This window comes from Sciurus carolinensis, unplaced genomic scaffold (assembly GCF_902686445.1).
Source record: "Sciurus carolinensis unplaced genomic scaffold, mSciCar1.2, whole genome shotgun sequence".
NCBI classification, from domain to species: domain Eukaryota; kingdom Metazoa; phylum Chordata; class Mammalia; order Rodentia; family Sciuridae; genus Sciurus; species Sciurus carolinensis.
The window spans coordinates 22,612-39,663 of NW_025920143.1; the positions used below are offsets into that span (position 1 = coordinate 22,612).

Below are 17,052 nucleotides of genomic sequence, written 5' to 3' on the forward strand. Positions count from 1 at the left end.
GGAGCCGCTTCACATTGCCTGGCCACCAGCAGCACCGGACCCAGTTCGCTCTGCAGTAGGCAGCAGCAGCGGTAGCGCGGGTATGGCACGTTCGCAGGTGCCCATCGTTGGCAGTTCCAGGAGCCGCAGGCCCACCCCGCCCCCGTCCCGCCCAGCCTCGCGGCGGCCCCGCCCCAGGTCGCCCCCACCCCGCCGACTCCCGCTGCGCCTTGGTGGGGCGGGTTTCTGCATCCCAGAGGCCCGACTCAAGGTTCCCAAGTGGAGGAAGGAGGTCTGATCCCGTTGACAGGTCCCCTCCTTCCGTCCCGCACAGATAGCGGGGAGCGCCTGGGCAGTGGCCTGGCTCCAACCCCTGGTGGCAGCTCCTGGGAAAGAGCTCAGGGTGGCGGGAGCCGCCCCACACGCCTCATTCCAAGAGTTGGAGGAAGGACCTGGGGAAGAGATGTCTTGCTCTCCAACTGCGGGTTGACCAGACCAGAGCCCTTTATCTCCGGAAGTACAGAAGGCACTAATGCAAACCAGTAAAGCAAGTGTGTTTGGGTTTTAAAGAACATTTTGGAGATCTCCCAAAAATAGCATGAAAAATAAAACAGTTATGTTCGGACTTGTTAGCACACTTTCTTAAAGATTTATTTTAATTCACACATACTTTTCCATATTTATGGGGCACTGACATCCTTGTCTTGTTCAAATTTTTAGAGGGATGCTTCAAATTTTCTCCATTTAGAATTATGTTGAGAATATCATGCTAAGTGAAATAATCCAAACCCCAAAACCCAAAGGCTGAAAGTTTTCTCTGATATGTGGAAAGTAATTAATTCACAGTAATAGTGGGGATAGGGAAGAATAGAGTTAATTTATATTAGGTAGAGGGAAGTGAAGGGAAGAGAAGGGGGATGGGTGCAGAAATGATAGTAGAGTGAAAGAGACATTATTACCTCATGTACATGTATGACTGTATGACCAATGTGAACCTGCAATATGTGTAACCAGAAAAATGAGAGATTGCACTCTGTTTATGTATGATCTATCAAAACATATATATATGCATTCTACTGTCATGTACAACTAATTAGAGCAAATAATGTTAAAAAATTAAATAGAAATATGTTGGCCTTGGGTTTAGCATATATGGCTTTTATGATTTTGAGGTATGTTCTTGGTATCTAGTTTTTCTAGTGTTTTGAACATGAAGAGGTACTGTATTTTGTCAAATGCTTTTTCTGCTTCTATTCAGATAATCATATGATACTTGCTTTCAAGTCTACTGATATGATGAATTACATTTATTCATTTCCATATCTTGAACTATCCCTGCACCCCTGGGATGAACCCCACTTGATCTTGGTGCATAATCTTTTTAATATGTTTTTGTATGGGAGTTGCCAGAATTTTATTGAGAATTTTTGCATCTATGGTCATCAGGGATATTGGTCTAAAGTTTTCTTTCCTTGATGTGTCTTTGTTTGGTTTTGGTATCAGGGTGATATTAGTCTCATAGTATGAGTTTGGAAGGGTTCCCTCCTTTTCTATTTCATGGAATAATTTGAGGAGTATTGGTGATAATTCTTCTTTGAAGGTCCTGTTGAACTTCGCTGAGAATTCATCTAGTCCTGGGCTTTTCTTAATTAGTAAATTTTAATAGCATTTTCTATTTCATTACTTGAAATTGTTCTATTTAAATTGTGTATGACCTCCTCGTTTAGTTTAGGTAGAACATATGTCTCTAGAAATTTGTCAATGTCTTCAAAATTTTCTATTTTATTAGAGTACAAATTTTCATAATATTTTCTAATTATCTTCTGCATTTTATTTATGTCCACTGTGATACTTCCTTTCTTAAATCAATTATTTTAGTAATTTGGGTTTTCTTTCTTCTTCTATTTTTTAATGTGGCAGTGTCAGCAGTAGCAGCAGCAGTGTAGGTGGCAACCACGCATCCAAGGCAGCATGGAGAGCAGTAGACCTCCAGACGATGGTGTCTGAGACAAGAGCAGCAGCAGCACCTGGAGAAAAGGCCTCCGAGCACCTGCGGCAGTGGTGTCAGTGGCAGCTGTGTCCCAAGAGAAAACCTCTGGCTGATGGTAGTGGTGCACATGGGAGAGGCAACAGTGGAAAAGACCTCCCAGCATCCATGGCAGCATGAGCAGCAGTGGCACCCAGAGACTACACTTCTGGGCATCTGCAGCAGTGGCCTCCTCAGAAATGTTTTGAGTACCCAGTCTACCTCATGTTCTGCAATTATCTAGTCTGCACTTACATGTTAAAAGGAGGAACATGGGGTTTTTCTTAGCTTCTGTTCTTTCAGTAAACACATTGATCAAAGAAATAAGGAGGTCTCCCTTCTACTAGCTTGATACTCTGCATGCAGGAATCAGAAAGACTGTCACTGATTGGAAGGTCTTGCTGCTTGGTGTCTTGTTTTTGCAATATTTTTGGAAAAGTGTTGACTCTGGAGTGCCCTTCCTGACAATGTGGCCCTCAAGACTATCCACATCATCTTGGTTTAGTCACATAAACATAGCCCAGTCAAACCAGATGGATGGTGCTCTGTGGTAGAAAGAGGCCAGGCCCTGGAATCTGGGAGATGGGATGAATCCCATGCCTTCCAGACACTTGCAAAGGAAAAGCTAGCCTCCTCCTCACATGTAGAAGTGGGTAATGGCAGGATTAATGAACAGCATGGGCCTTGGAATCTGGCAAACACTTCTGGACTTCATGGACAATGTCCTTTTCCAGTTCTGTGAATATGTGTGCAGATCTAATGAGAATTCAATGCACATACACACATATATACAGATATATCCAATGAAGAAAGTCATCCCAGCTACCCAGACTTGACCACCAAATGATAGCCTGTGATAAAGTCCAATGAAGGGGTAGACTATGTAAACAAAAGTTGTCACTTTGCAGTTGCTAAAAGTACTTAATGGAAGTTTCTCCTATACCAATATTTAGCAGCAAATATGTGCTTTTCTTGGTGAAAATACCAAAGTCTAGATGATAGGATGGCCAATTAGTCTTCTTTATTTTCTTTTAATTCTGTGGTAAATGTATTAAACTCATTTAGAAGGTGAGCAAGTGAGAATGTGGACACCCCTTCTCCCCACAAAGAGAGCACTACTATCACTGTGTGAGCACACAGCCTGCCTGAGATGTGCAGGTGTACGTGTGTGTGCACAGGCAACAGGACATCAGAACACCTTCCAAATGGAGGTATGTATCATCATGGTAACTATTAATACCAAGGGCCAGGTGACCTGCCTCACTTTCCTATGTACAGGTGTCCAGGAAATGACTGTGTGCTGTCCCGGGGATGCTGGTTCCCCACCCAGTCCAGGATCAGAGAGGAGGGAGAGAGGAGACTGATAATCTTTATGTGGAGAGTCACCACTGTACAGGGCCACCCCACTTCCGCTTCTTTGGGAGATGAAGGAGGGGCCCCACCTCCCACTCCATGCTGGCAGGGAGGTGTTTTCATGGGGTATCATTCAGAAAGTTTGGAGTGCACCCTGGAGTCAGGAGAGGGCCTTAAAGGACTGAACCTGACCCTGCAATTAGCCTCACTGGCCACCCTGTGCCTGCTGTACCACGATGCCAAGTTGCAGAGGGACTGGTCTCTGCTGGCAGAGTTTCTTGGTGTCAGGAATGCAACAGTTTCTCCTGTGGGCCAAATGTGGCCCATCTCAGGTTCTAACACTGCCTTCTGCAGAGGCCAGGGGAACTGAACCAGATGCCAAGGGCTCAGAGCAAAGTACATCTCCCAGTAGGGCCACAAATTCAAGCCTCCATTTTAACCATCTGCTAGACCCAGCGTCCCCAAAGCCAGCTACCTAACCATGACTCAGTACTGTTTCCTTACCTCTCTCCATCCAACCCTGGGGGCAGCTGTGAGTGAGTGGGGGCAGGGCAGCAGTGAGTGAGTTGGGGGGAGGCCCACCCTACCCTCTGCAGTCTTCCAACTCAAGCAAATCAGGTGGGCAGGTTGCCTGCTACGCTGACAGTAATGGGAAAGACCCAGCACTGAACACATTCACCTTGATGGAAAGAGGAATTTAAGGAGTCTCATAATTTCTTTGATCAACAAAAAGATCTTGGGCTTGGGTTTTTCTTCTGCTCCAGGAAGTCATATTGCTCTCAGGCGTGGAGGGCGAAAGGAGGGTGCCTCGGCCTCTTCCTGGTGTCAGACTTTTGCTCAATTGAAGAGTGAACCACCTGCTGGTTCTCCCTCCTCAGGATGAAAACCTTCACCCCAGTCACCAACCTGAGCCATTGGATGCCCCTGTGGGAAAATTCTTCTGAGTGAGCTCCTGGTCTCTGAGCAGCAGTGGTGAGGTATGCAACCCACTTAGCCAAGAATGGAGTTCAGCATCCTCCTGGACCTCTGAGTGGCCTGCAGAGTGCTGGATGACACAAGAGAGCCTACCACACCAAGTCTTCAGCAGCTTCCAGCTCTAGTGGGAGCCAAATGTAGAAAGTGGCCATAAGCCAGGAACTGCTAAGTGTCCTACGCAGAGGGGCCATGTAGCAAGGACAGTGTCACATGGTTAAGGAGGCCCTTCCTGTCTTCTCAGAGAGAGTGACACTTGAGAGGAGTCAAGGAATGACTAAGGATTGGGGTGGGTGAGGGTGACAGAGGAAGAGATCAAGGAGGAGGAAACAGTAAAAGAGAAACAGAGGTGACCTTAAGGTAAAACCAGACATTGTCAGATCAATCTGAAAGTCAGCACCCCAGCTGGTCCTCAACTGCAAGAGTCCCCAGGGACCATCCACACCCAGTGCAGCAGCATGGTATCCACACCATGGTCATCTTTTAGATCGTACTTGTGCCACTATGTAAGAGTAGCTGGCTCTGTCCAAACCAGTGACCCTCCTCTCCACAGAAACACGTGTGCCCATGCTTTTTTCCAGATGGAGCCCCCACTCCATCAGACCTAGCCCATCATGTGGAACCCTGACTGGACACGTGGGACTGATGCCTCCCTCTAAGGCCAGACTTCTTTTCTAGAGAAGGCCTAAATGCCTCTGTCCATCATGAGCTTTCTCTTTTCTGTAAACCTCCCATGCTGGTAGGTGAGCAACCTAAGTTTGGAGCCCTGAGGACCATGCAGCCTGCTCATCTTTGCCCCTGGATGGATGGTCAGGTGTGGAGTCAGGGTCCATCTCTGGCCCTCACAAAGCCTAGCGTGGGGTCCAGTCTGTGGCAGAGCCCAGCACAGGTGGTGTGGGGCATGAAGACCCTGGAGGGCCTCCTTGACCTCAATGCCAATGCCTCAGAGATTCTCCACAGCACAAACACCCATGCTAACCTATATCACCTACCAGAACAGTCCAGCAGATCTCTGGAAAACCAGAATGCATCCTTTAAGCAAGCAGTGAACACTCTTCCTGTGAGATGCCCAGAGAGAGGGTGGATTTTTACACAAAGGCTTAATTTTGGGGGGGACAGATTTGCTTGGGGTCAGGTTTCTGGAGCATTAGAGGACACTGTACCCTTGGAGTCTGGTCCCAAACCCACGGCACATGGTTTTTCTTTCCCCAACTTGGCTGGGGACTATATGCAGGCTCCTGATGGCCTCACTTCACTTCACCATGGGGCATGTGTGTAAGGAAATCAATAAACATTCATTACACCAATAGGCTTAAAGACAAGAATCATATGATCATCTCAATAGATGCAGAGAAAGCACTTGAAAAAATACAACACCTCTTGATGCTCAAAACACTAGAAAAAACTAGGGATAGTACAAACATACCTCAACATTGTAAAAGCTATCTTTTAGCCCAATGTCAACATCATTCTAAATGCAGAAAAACTGAAAGCATTTGCTCTAAAAACTGGAACAAGACAGGGATGCCTGTTTCTCTACTTGTAGTCAACATCATTCTTGAAACTCTCCTCAGAGCAATGAGATGAAAGAAATTAAAGGGATACAAGAAGGAAAAGAAAAGCTCATACATCACTATTTGCTGTTAACATGATTCTATATTTAGAAGATCCAAAGAGAAAAATCCCACCAGAAAAGATCTAGAATTTACAAATGAATTTAGCAAAGGAGCAGGATATAAAATCAATAACCATAAATCAAATGCATTTCTATATAAAGGGATAAATCCATTGAAAGAGAAATTAGGAGAACTACCCCATTCACAATAGCCTCAAAAAATACTTGGGAACCAATCTAACAAAAGAGGTGAAAGTTTTCTACAATGAAAACTACAGAACACTAAAGAAAGAAAGAAAGTCTTAGAAGATGGAAGGATCACCCATGATCTTGGATAGGCAGAATTAATATTGTCAAAAGGGCTATACAACTAAAAGTGTTGTACATATTCAATGCAGTTTCTAGTAAATTCCCAATGATATTCTTCACAGAAATAGAAAGAGCAATCATGAAATTTATTTGTAAAAATAAGAGACACAGAATAACCAAAACAATCCTTAGCAAGAAGGATGCAGTGGAAGGCATCACAATACCAGATGTTAAAATATATTATAGAGCAATAGTAACAACAACATGGTATTGGCACCAAAATAGACATGTACACCAATGGTACAAAATTGAAGACACAGAGACAAACCCACATAAATATGGTTATCTTGTATTAGACAAAGGTACCAAAAATATACATTAGAGAAAAGATAACCTATTCGACAAATGGTGCTGGGAAAACTGAAAACACATATGCAGGAAAATGAAATTAAACACCTATCTCTCACCCTGCACAAGAGTCAACTCAAAGTGGATCAAAGACTTAGGCACTAGAACAGAGACCCTGCACCTAATAGAAGAAAAAATTTACATTGACAGGAATTTACATTGATAGGCCCAAATCTTCATCATGTTGTCTTAGGACCTGACTTCCTTAACAAAACTCCTGAAGTGAAAGAAGTAAAATTAAGAGTCAACAAATGTGATAGATTCAAACTTAAAGACTTCTCAGCAAAGGAAAAATCAGTAATGTTAAGAGAGAGTCTACAGAATTGGAGAAAATCTTTACCCCACACATACCTCAGAAGCAGCACTAATCTCCAGGATATATAAAGAAGACAAAAATCTTTTTTTTTATTATTGTATACAAATGGGATACATGTTGTTTCTCTATTTGTACATGGAGTCAAGGCATACCATTTGTGTAATCATAAATTTACATAGGGCAATGATGTTTGATTCATTATTTTTCCCTTCCCCCCACCCCTCCCACCCCTCTTTTACCTCTATACAGTCCTTAAAGAAGACAAAAATCTTAACAACAAAAAACCAAATAACCCAACCAAGAAATGGGCTAAGAAACTGAAGAGACACTTTACAGAAGAAGAAGTACAATCAATCCACATGTATATGAAAAAGTGTTCGACACCTCTAGCACTTCTAGAGAAGTGCAAATCAAAACTATTTAAGATTTCATCTCACTCTAGTCTGAATGACAATTATTAAGAATATAAGGAATAATTGGTGAGAATGTGGGGGGAAAGGTACACTCATACAATGCTGGTGGGACTGCAGATTGGTGCAACTGTTATGGAAAGTACTATGGAGATTCCTCAGAAAACTTGGAATGAAACCTCCATTTGAGCCACCTATCCCACTCCTCTCTTTATACCCAAAGGACTTAAAATTAGTATACTACAGTGATGCTGCCAAATCCATGTTTATAGCATCTCAATTCACAATAACTAAATTATGGGCAACCAACCTAGATGCCGTTCAACACATAAATGGATAAAGAAAATGTGGTACATATACACAGTGGAATATTACTCAGCCATAAAGAAGAATGAAATTATGGCATTTGAAGGTAAATGGATGGAACTAGAGAATATCATGCTAAGCAAAGTAAGCCAATCACTAAAAAACAAAGGCTTAATGTTTATAATAAGTGGATGCTGATTTATAGTCTGGCACTATGGGATGGTGGATAAAACAAAGACAACAATGTACTCATTGTGGAGAACACTGAGAAACAGGTACTGAATATTCATTCATTCATTCCTCAAATATTTGCTGAGTTCCTTCAAAGTGGGGTCAAAGTCATAACCTGACACCATCTCTACCTTTCTGCAGCAGGTACAGAATGTATAGAAAAGTGTTTAATTTATGGGTATTGATTATATATCCTGATACTTTGCTGAATTCACTTATTAGTTCTAGAAGATTTGGGGTGGAATTTTTTAGATCTTCCAAATATAGAATCATATCATTGGCAAATAGTGATAGTTTGATACTGTTTCCTTCTGGAATATTTTTAGTTTTCTCAAATGTCAGCTATGGACTATTATGAGTTAATTTTCATGGGAGGTTCATTTTGTGCCTACATGCATTTCACTCTATAGAGTTTGCAAACACTTGTTACACCCTCTCCTTTTTGAAAAGTATCAAGGATAATTGGTTTCATTTGAACTTGAATGCTACTTGTGTAGCAGTCCCTCACTACAAAATTGTGTACTTAGCAAAGATAAAATAGTATGGTTACAACTGTGGGCGAGGATATTATAGCAAGATTATTTTCCTCCTCTCTCTCTATTGGCAAGCAAAAAATTTATATGACAAGTCTTTAAAATATTTACATCCCCAGTGTGATGCTATTGATGGCTCCTGCTGCTATCCTAAGATCCATGTGGTTCTGCCATCTACAGGAGCTTCTGCCCCTCTGCTGAAGAGACTATTTATGCAGTTGAATCTGACTCCACACTTCATAACGTACTTCACAAAAGAAATGAAGTTGCACTGGTACCACAAGTGAATATGTGGGCAGCACCTGTGGCCCAGGCACATGGCTAGAATAGGACTTGGTGGCTAGTGCCGCAGCATTGCTTGGGTCCTCACTTCAGTTCTGAGCCATCTTGACAGTCTTGAACTGGGGCTGGGGCAGAGCTGTCAGTAGGGAGAGCTTGCAAGGGGTGAAGGAAAAATGCCTGCAGGTGACAGAGTGTCCTTATGTCCAGGGCTACTCCTAGTGTGCCTCACCTGGCAGCAAGCAGGCAGACAAGACAGAGCACCACCTTGAATTCATGCAAGTCCCCAGCATGTTTCATTAGAAACACAAGGGCCCAAACATGCCCAATAACGGAAATGGTGCAGGAAGCAGTCAATCAAGCCACATAAGAAGCGTGGTCTCTCCCCCTACTCTGGGTGTGTCCTGTCACTGATGAAAGAACTACATGGATCTGTCCCTCAGACAAACACAGGTTTCCTTGTCCCCCAGGTTTTGGCCCTTCAGATCTGAGCTGCAGGCTTACACCTGAGATCAGTCAAGTGGTACCTAAATCCCATATATTGTGTGTCAGGAACACCATCCCCCAAACACACAGCTGCAGATATGAGGACCTGAGGAGGGACAGTCAGGCCATGTCAGAGGTTCCATTGAAAACCACAGGTGTAGGCTTCAGGTAAGAGCCATTCTGCTTCCTAAGGGGACTCTGTAAAGAGAGACTCCAGTCAGGTAGGAGTGAAACAAACCACCCATCCAAACAGATGGGATAGGGAGATAAGAAGAATTCATAACAAAGAAATAAATAAGGCCTGGGTTTTGTGTGTGTGTGTCTCAATTAACATTGCCCATTTAATGTAGTGTTTCTGTAACAGGCAATTTAGCTTTCCTGAGAGACATGCAGGATTAAAGCCATGGCTGATGGGAGCAGCATTTACTAAATTTGCCCCCTTGGAAGGATCTAGACAGCCTCAGTGTTCAGCCACCTACCTGTCTCAGAGCTTGGCTGGTGACTGTGCACAGGTGACTGTGGCCATCAGCACACAATCCACAAAAACAAAAAAGTTGCTGGTAAATGGATGAAGTAGGAGAATATTATGTTAAGAGAAATAAACCAAACCCTAAACACCAAAGGCCAAATGTTTTCTCTGACATGGGTATGCTAATTCAAAATAAGGTGTGGGGCACTAGGGAGGAGTAGAGTTACTTTATGTGAGGTAGGAGGGAGTGAAGAAAGGGGAAGGGGTATGGGGGAAGGAATATTAGAGTGAAACAGACATTATTACCTCATGAATATGTATGACTGTATGACTGATGTGATCCTACAATATATACAATCAGAAAAATAAGAAATTACACTTCATTTCTGTAGCTTCTATCAACATGTATGAACACATACTATTGACATGTAAAATGAATTAGAACAAATAAAAAATAAAAATAAAATAAAATAAAACAGGTTTACTATTTGGCCCTTTATGGAAAACACTGACTGAACCCTGTTACTCCTGTCTCTGAGAGCAATTGCACAGAGGATGACCACCACCTTTTCTTTGCTTAAGTAAATTCTACAAGGTAGCTAAATAATGATTATGGCTAAATATAGTCATTACGGACAAGCATATCTCTGCTGAAAGCAGGAGTCTGGGAGCCCCCTTGGGAGGACAGAGCCACACTGCCCAGCTGTGGGCCCTGCAATTCTTCCTCCCAGCTGTTCTTTGGAAATGCTTCCTTTGAGTGGCACATGCAACAAGAATGCCTTCTTTGGGGGCACCTCTGCAAAGGTGTGCTTCAAGGCATCTTGCCCCACTCTTACCGGGTTGGATAGCTCCTCCAAGAAATTTGTCCTATTTGGAACTTTGGAATGTGACCTCATTTGGAAATAGGGTCATTGGTCATTGTAGAAGTAGGTGGTTAAGATGAGGTCACGCTGCACGAAGGTGGCTCCTTGGTCCAGCATGCCTGTCATGCTTACAGGGAGAGGAGAGAACAGAAGACACAGTCATGGGAGGAAGATGATGTGAACAAAGATGCATGGGAAGAAATCTATGTGGCAATCAAGGAAGAGATAAGGGTGGCCGGTCTACAAACCCAGGACTGCCAAGGATGTCCACAACAGAGGCTGAGAGGGGCAGCCTCACTGGACTCACTGGAGACAGCACAGCCCTGCTGGTATCTTATTTCAGTCTTCTGTCCTTCAGAGCCATGACAGAATTGATCCTTGCTGCTTTGTGATACCTTGTTTTCTTAAGGGGTTCCCAGGAAACTAATAAAAACAAAACAAGCAGCATGCCTCTCCAATGGGCTTGAGCCCCAGCATTAATTATCTGTTGGTACTTTAAAAAATAACCTCAAGTTTAGCAGCTTAAAACAATACAAAAGTTTTACCTGTTAAAAGTTCAACATGGGACTGGGGATATATCTCAGTTGATAGAGTGCTTGCCTTGCATGTATAAGGCCCTGAGTTCAATACCCAGCACCAAAAAAAAGTTCAACATGGATCTTGTCAGGCTGATCACAGGCATCTACAGGACTGGCCTCCTTCCTGGAGGATCCAGGGGAGAACTAGCTACTTGACTTTTCCAGGCTCCAGAAACCCCCACATATTGTCCTTTGTCATCACGCTCCATCTGCAAGGCAGTAATTGGGGGCTCCATCTTTTTGGCTCTGCCTCCTCCCCGAACTTCTGTAGACACAGCTCCTCTGTCCATAGTGGGACAGTCCTCCAATCCTGAAGACTTGCCTGAGGTCACTGCTCACCTGGTTAATCCAGGACCATCTCCCCATCCTGGACTCCTTTACCACATCTGCCAACACTCTCCTGCCAGATAAGGTAGCACATTCTCTTTCCAGAGACTGGGACAAGGACATCTTGGGAGGCTATAAATCTGCCTACTGCAACCCCAGCACAGCATTTCCCATTCTGCTTGCTGTCTGACTCCCCCAGGCACTTTGGAACCTGTCCTACCCAAAGAGAGCATGAAGAGTGTGCCCTAACCAATAAAGACCATCTGACAGTGTGGGAAGGTTGAAGACAGGGTCGGAGCTATCTTTTCCCTCTGCTCTGGAGGCTTCCTGCTTCTTATACAAACCTGCCTCAGTTTCTCCTGAATGGCAACTACTCATTTTGGGGAGAAACGTTGGTTTTCTTCAACCTAAAACATACATATGACCACCATAGGGGGCTTCTTTAAAAGACACCAGTGTCCTCCTCTCCAGGTTCTTGGCATATCTGCCTCCTGCAGTCCAGCACCAAGGATGGGGTTCCATCATCTGGTTCCAGCATCTCTCTGAGCTGATTGAACATGACTATATCTGACACTGTGTTCAGTACTCAGGAAACAGATGGTAGACAAGATGACCTCTTTCTCTTGGAATACTGTTTTTTGAATTATGTGGCAAAATTTCCCACTGTCCTCTTGGACCCAAGGGAAGCATTGTACTGAAAATCACCTCTTCGATTTTGCAGATGGAAAGACAAAGGTTCAGAGAGGAAGAAAGAGCTTGTTCAAAGTCACATTGTGAAATCATTGCAGATCCTGAAGAAGGACCAGTGGTCTTGTTTTCTAGCTCAAGACTCTTCATACCACGCTACTTCTTAGAGTTTGTTCACCTAGCATTTGCTAAGCTCACACTGGGTGCCATGTAGTTTTATGATGTCCAAAACTCAAAGATGTCACTCAAGAAGTTGACAAGCTGGGGGTGATGGAATCTTAGACCATTAATTGGGAAATACTGATGACAGAGTGAAGACTTGGGAGTGAAACTGAGTTCAGTTCAAGATCTGATATCCTGCCTGCTCATCATGTTGCCTAGGGAAGTCATTTAGTATTTCTGAGCCTCAGTGTCCTGCTCTTTAAAATTGGAATAGGGCCAGGCATGGTGGTAAATGTCTGTAATCCAAGTGACTTGGGAGGCTGAGGCAGGAGGATTGAGAGTTCAAAGCCAGCCTCAGCAACTTTGTAAGGCACTTAGCAACTCAGCGCTAGGGATGTGGCTCAGTGGTTAAGTACCCTTGGATTCAGTTCCCAGTACCAAAAAAAAGGGGGGAATTGGGACAATAACTAATAATGTCTCTATGTGTTTGCAGGAGAAGCATTTCTATATGGAAAGTACTTTGTAAGGTGCCTGGAACAGAATAGGAAACACCAACTTGTTGTCATGAATAGCAACCACTGTTGGAAATGCCACAGGTGTTTGTCTGTGTGGTGATCTGGAAACACATGGGAAGGAGCAGCTAGTTCTATTCTCAGGAGGAGACAGGCAAAAGGGACTTCTCCTTTGGTTGGATTTTTCTGTCTGGGCTTTCTGATGGCCAAGTCTCTATAAATACTCATTCTCTATGAATGACTGCAAGAGCAACTGTGCAAGACAGAGCCTCAAACAGATGTGTGGGAAGAACAGGATCCTCTTGCAGCTGTCCAATGAGACACTGAGTTCACACTCTCCAACTACAAGGGTGACCCAAATGACTACAAGGGGATGACTGAAGACTCAGGAAATCTCACTATGCCTCAGGAATCATCAGAGACCAAATGGATGGGGCCACCCAGGGTTATACACATTTTTATGTTGGAATGCTTTGGAAATTGGCAATGGTGTAGACTTCCTTCCCTCTTGATGCTCATGGCACCTGGTCTTGGGAAACAAGTATTTCCCAAAGACTGATTTGTGGGACACCAGACCCGTGGCACACTCTGGAACTTTGGGCAAAGCATTCACATGTTCCAAGTGTATATGAGCCAGTAGCTCCACGAGGACAGAATTCCATTCATGTTCTTTATTCTGTGAAAATTTCCTTTAATCCCTAGATTGCAAGGCCCTTGAGGCCAGGAACTGTTCCATGCTTATTCTCCTCTGTACCCTAGGAATTAGCATGATTTTTGAGATGCATGGTTTTATATACATTTTATTTAAAAAATTAAATGTATCTTTAATTGGCTTCATTGATGCTCCTTTTACATTCATGGCATATTTACTAGTATTTCATGAATGTGAAGAGAACCTCCAGAATGGTAGAAATTCTTTTCCCTTCTTCCAACAGAGGATTAATACCTAAGAATATGTAAAGAGTTCAAAAACCCTAATACCTTAAGCTCAAGTAACCCAATTAAGAAATGGGCAAGTAACTAAAGAGAAACTTCTCAAAAGAAGAAATATAAATGGTCAACAAATATATTAAAAAAATGTTCAACATCATGAGTAATTAGGGATATACCAATCAAAACTACACTCAAATTTTATCTCACACCAGCTAAAATGGCAGTAATCAGGAATACAAATAATAAATGCTGGGGAGGATGTGGATAAGGAACACTTTTACATTGTTGGTTGGGTTATACAGTCTTATTACCACTATGGAAATCAGCATGGAGTTTTCTCAAAAGACTAGGCATGGAACCACCATAGGATCTAGCTATATGGCTCCTGGGTATTTATCCTAAAGTATTAAAGTGAGCATACTCCATTGATACCCACATACTCATGTTTATAGCTGTACAATTTACAACAGCCAAACTATGGAAACCAGCCTAGGTGTCCATCAACAGATGAATGGATAAAGAAAACATGGTACATATACACAATAGCATTTTATTCAGTCATAAAGAAAAATGAAATTATGGCATTTGCAGGAAAATGGATAAAACTAGAGATCATTATGTTAAGTAAAATAAGTCAAAATTAGATGGTCAAGGGTCATGTTTTCTCTCATATGTGGAAGCTGGAGAGGAAAAAGGAAAAGAAACTTGGGTGGGGGATTTCATGAAAACCAAAGGGAGAGGGAAAAAAAACAATCAGTAGAGGAAAAGGACCAAGTGGGGAGTTGGAGTGTGATAATGGCCAAATTATATTATTAAGTTGTGTGCACATATGAACACAGAGCAACAAATCCCATCATTAGGTACAACTATAATGCACAAAAATATGCAAAAAAAAGTTTACTCCAAACCCAAATATCAAAATTTATTCCAGGTATTCTACAAATATGCCAGCATAAAGGGGCAGCATAAAGGTGGACTGATGGGTTGGTCTATGGACCCTGCAGCCTTAGGTCAACTACCAGCACCCACATCTTCATGTTAATAACTTTATATATTAGGCTTTCTTTGAACAAAGGATTGTGTGTTTGTAACACATTTGAAATACACTGTCCTAGAAGGATATACATGGTGGAGTGTTGATAAAATTGCAGGGAACAATTAAAGATGAGTTTGAAAGATTTAGCTAGAGGAGAATGTCACTCTACAACTCATTTGATGATGAATGTATTCATGCATCTATATTTTCAACTGCTTTTATATATCAGGCGCCATCGTAGATCTTGAAAAAACATGGAGATATGAAACTTAAGGGCTCTGACTCCAAGGAGCTCAGTCTAGTTGGAGAAAAGGGTCCTGTTGATGCATAAGTAAACCATCAGAGAACCAACATGGTTTCATGTGGAGACATGTACTGTGGACAAGACACATCAGGAAAATGGAAGCACAGGTGAGGCAGGGCTGATAGAGGATGGTAGCTACTAGAAGTCATTTGAGTTGAGCTCTAAGAGAAACCCAAGGATCATTGGGGAGAACATTCTGATAAAGGGATGACAAGTGTAAGAACACATTAAGGCAGGATTAAGAGGTATGCTGGAAGAACACAAGGCAAAGCAGTGTAGCTGAGAGGAAATGAAATGAAATTGAATGGGGTAAGCCCAGAACTTCATTCAGCTTACCTTTTCTTATTGTTGCCATGCACTGAATCTGTGAAAGATCAGGCACCATGGATATTTTGAAGGTAAAAATTAATACATTAATTAACTGCATGCCTTTCTTCCTGTCCACCATACTCTTTGCTGTCACTTTTCATGCAGACTTTATAAATTAAAGGAAATGTTTTAAGTGTTGCATGTTATTTGTATTGTCTCAATTTCCATTACTATAATGAATTAACTGTGACTGAGTTCTTTATAAAGAAAAGGGATTTATGATACTCAAAATTTTCAAGGCAGTGAAGCCAGAATTAAAAACAGGCAGTTCAGATAGATGACCAAATTGCATGGAGAAAATGGAGGCTGATTTGTGTCCGGGAAGTTGGAGACTGCCCTTGTGAAATTGGAATGTTCATGTCTACAGATCACTTTGATTACCAAGATTACCTGCCTATACTACCTTCCCTGGAAGGTTGTTAATGAAGCAACCCCTAAACAGACAGGAAGCTGCTAATTAATGCCCCCTGGGCTGTTGCTCCCTTCCTGCCCAGCACTCCCCCTTGGCCCTTCCAACGCACCTGCTCCTCACCTTCTGGTCACACCAGCATCTCCCAGTCACATACGCAGGATTGGGGGAAAGAACAAGGTAAGGGAGAAGAATGCAGGAGAACAAATGAAACTTTAGATGTATAAAAGGAATGAAACTTCTTCACCCCATGGATTCTGCCTTTGGACCCCGTTCTTCCTCCTGGGAGAAGTCTGTTTTACTATTCTATAAATAAAGCTTCTTACTTTCTACTCTGCACTTGCCTTGGTGCTTCTTAGGTGTTATACTTCAACATTTAAGGAAGCAGAACTCGTCAAGGTAACTGGTGGTATCAGCAGGAGGTCCAAACAGCATGGTGCCAGCTCTAATGAGGCCCCCTCAACTGTGTCACATCATGGAACATGGCACCATGGCAGGAGCACGTGTGAGAAGGACACATGGAGGGACAGGAAGCCAGAGCAAGATGGGGACTCCATGACAACCCCTCATGCCCTCAGTGACCTAAAACATTGCTAGTAGGCCCCACCTCTTAAAGGTCCCAACTACCTCTTAATATACTCAAACTAATGGAACATTGTTTAGCCATAAAGAAGAATAAAATTATGGCAATTGCAGGTAAATGGAGTTGGAGAATACCATGCTAAGTGAAAAAAGCCAATCCCAAAAAATCAAAGGCCAAATAATTTGTCTGATAAGTGAATGATGATACATAAGAGGGTAAGGGGCTATGGGAAGAATGGAGGAAGGATGGATTATGTAGAGAGTATGAGGGGTGGGGAGGGTGTGGGTGAATGGAAAGATAATAGAAAGAGGTAAACATCATTACCCTATGTACATTTATGATTATGCAAATTGTATTACTCTGTGTACAACCAGAGAAACAATAGCATCCCCCATTTGTGTACAATGAATCAAAATTTTAAAAAAAGAGAGAAGCAACTTTCTTTGAAAACTACTTAGAGGATACCATTTGATTATTTAAAATATATCTTAACTCCTGTTTTTGAGGAAAACTAAAAGCATTCACTTTTGAAAGTTATTCCTGTAATCTGAATCCACCATCACATTTCTCTGGATTATATTAAAAATTAATTCTGTT

General features: G+C 42.6%; 1 pseudogene; it reads left to right on the plus strand.

Moving 5' to 3' along the window:
* The first annotated feature begins 82 nt into the window (after window positions 1–82).
* The window catches only part of LOC124974315 (tripartite motif-containing protein 44-like), a 35,426-nt pseudogene continuing 18,456 nt past the window's right edge, over window positions 83–17,052 (plus strand).